The sequence below is a fragment of the Schistocerca nitens genome, chromosome 7 (genome assembly GCF_023898315.1).
Source record: "Schistocerca nitens isolate TAMUIC-IGC-003100 chromosome 7, iqSchNite1.1, whole genome shotgun sequence".
NCBI classification, from domain to species: domain Eukaryota; kingdom Metazoa; phylum Arthropoda; class Insecta; order Orthoptera; family Acrididae; genus Schistocerca; species Schistocerca nitens.
This window is the reverse complement of record NC_064620.1, coordinates 307430827-307433326: the sequence shown is the minus strand read 5'-3', so window position 1 is coordinate 307433326 and position 2500 is coordinate 307430827. Positions and strand designations below refer to the sequence as shown.

Here is a 2500-nt window from a genome sequence, read left to right as displayed (position 1 = left end):
TAACCTAACCCAACTTCTGCCTTAACCTAACCCAACTTCTGCCTTAACCTAACCCAACTTCTGCCTTAACCTAACCCAACTTCTGCCTTAACCTAACCCAACTTCTGCCTTAACCTAACCCAACTTCTGCCTTAACCTAACCCAACTTCTGCCTTAACCTAACCCAACTTCTGCCTTAACCTAACCCAACTTCTGCCTTAACCTAACCCAACTTCTGCCTTAACCTAACCCAACTTCTGCCTTAACCTAACCCAACTTCTGCCTTAACCTAACCCAACTTCTGCCTTAACCTAACCCAAGTTGCGCCTTAACCTAACCCAAGTTGCGCCTTAACCTAACCCAAGTTGCGCCTTAACCTAACCCAAGTTGCGCCTTAACCTAACCCAAGTTGCGCCCTAACCTAACCCAAGTTGCGCCCTAACCTAACCCAAGTTGCGCCCTAACCTAACCCAAGTTGCGCCCTAACCTAACCCAAGTTGCGCCCTAACCTAACCCAAGTTGCGCCCTAACCTAACCCAAGTTGCGCCCTAACCTAACCCAAGTTGCGCCCTAACCTAACCCAAGTTGCGCCCTAACCTAACCCAAGTTGCGCCCTAACCTAACCCAAGTTGCGCCCTAACCTAACCCAAGTTGCGCCCTAACCTAACCCAAGTTGCGCCCTAACCTAACCCAAGTTGCGCCCTAACCTAACCCAAGTTGCGCCCTAACCTAACCCAAGTTGCGCCCTAACCTAACCCAAGTTGCGCCCTAACCTAACCCAAGTTGCGCCCTAACCTAACCCAAGTTGCGCCCTAACCTAACCCACGTTGGGCCCTAACCTAACCCACGTTGGGCCCTAACCTAACCCACGTTGGGCCCTAACCTAACCCACGTTGCGCCCTAACCTGCCCTGTAATTGTTAGTTATATGACTCTAGGAATTCGTGTAGCGTTGCCTAATTGCAACCATCTCAACATAGTTCACTTCGCGCACACTGTGGTGTTCTGCGTATTGATTCATTTTACGGTGCGTACCCTCACATCTTGCGAGTGTTGCTTACTTTCCACATGGTCCCGCTATCCACTGTATTGTGTACTGCAATAGGACGTATATCGCCCCCGCCCCCCCCTCCCCTCCTGTCACCTCTAGCTCGTCGGTCAGGAGTTCGCGTGTTGAATGCGCTTCGCAGCTGTGCAATGGCATTCGTATACGTACGCTGGCCACCTTCCACGTGTTCTTTCGTGCACACGTCGCAGCGTGTATGTATGCTGATGGAGTGCGTCGTGACACACAACATCCAGGCATGCAAGACTCGTAGAAGTCGCAAATGTAGATGGATGTCTACGTTTGCTGCCCAAGTTACGCAAATGAACTGGAAATCCGTTGTTGCGCGGTTGTTCGCGCTGGAGGTGAATCGTTGATATCGACGATCGGTACAGGTATTAACCGGTTGCTTCAGCGACACCCGTCATACCCACGAACGTGAGTGGGCATGTGGGTATGAAGCGATACGCGGCGGTGGCTGGGTGGGACCGTCCCCGGCCGGTGAGGGGGGGGCGCCCGGCGTGCTGGCCGCGCGCTGCGTGGGCGCACGCGCGGCAGCCGGCTGGTGGGGGCGCCCAGTGGCAGGCGCGCCGGCTGACGGACGCGGCAGGCGGCGCATCTGCGTGCCGGCGCACCCAGCGCGCGGCGCCGTGCGGCCAAAGTGGGTCCTCCCGGGCCCGGTGCGAAGCGCGGTGGACATCTGCAGTGTGCTGGTCCGATTGAGGACTGTGTGCGTTGAGGATGCGCCGCCGCCCGGCACTCGGCGCCGCGACGCCGTCTGCTGCTCGGTCGCCCCCGCGGTTCTCGCAGGTGGTTTGTATCGCAGCTGTGCGGATGTGTTGGCGCGTGCGCTGTGCTGGGAGAGTTCGCTTTGGCACCCAAGTGGGGCTCTGCCCCTCTGTGGCGCTGGCGTTGGAGCTGCCCGGTCACTGTTTGTGGCCGCGTGTTGTCTCCCGCCGGCAACACCACGACAGCACGCTCCCGGGCCTCTGTCGGCAGCGGCAAGCTCAGTTGGGAGCACGGGTGGTCGCACTGAAAGCGTCTACTCGCCTATCTCCGGGCGATTGCGCCTCTCTCGAACCCGACCAAGTACTTAGGACGGCGCTGCGCGCCGCCGGGACCTGAGAGGGTTTCGAGGTGTATCGTGCAGGGGAGCCCAGCCTCCTCCTGTTTGCAGAATAATTGAGCGGACGCTTGCGTGTTCGCGCGGGCCCCCGGGACACACTCCCGGGCGGCCGGCTGCTCAGCTCTAGTTGACGCAGCTCCCTGGTTGATCCTGCCAGTAGTCATATGCTTGTCTCAAAGATTAAGCCATGCATGTCTCAGTACAAGCCGCATTAAGGTGAAACCGCGAATGGCTCATTAAATCAGTTATGGTTCCTTAGATCGTACCCACGTTACTTGGATAACTGTGGTAATTCTAGAGCTAATACATGCAAACAGAGTCCCGACCAGAGATGGAAGGGACGCTTTTATT

General features: G+C 57.0%; 1 non-coding gene across 1 annotated transcript in view; it reads left to right on the top strand.

Annotated features, from left to right (window-relative positions):
- The first annotated feature begins 2286 nt into the window (after nucleotides 1-2286).
- Nucleotides 2287-2500, top strand: part of LOC126197326 (small subunit ribosomal RNA) — a 1909-nt gene continuing 1695 nt past the window's right edge. Inside the window, exon 1 of the ribosomal RNA XR_007539693.1 lies at nucleotides 2287-2500. This exon is cut by the window's right edge and continues 1695 nt beyond it. This is a non-coding gene — a ribosomal RNA (small subunit ribosomal RNA).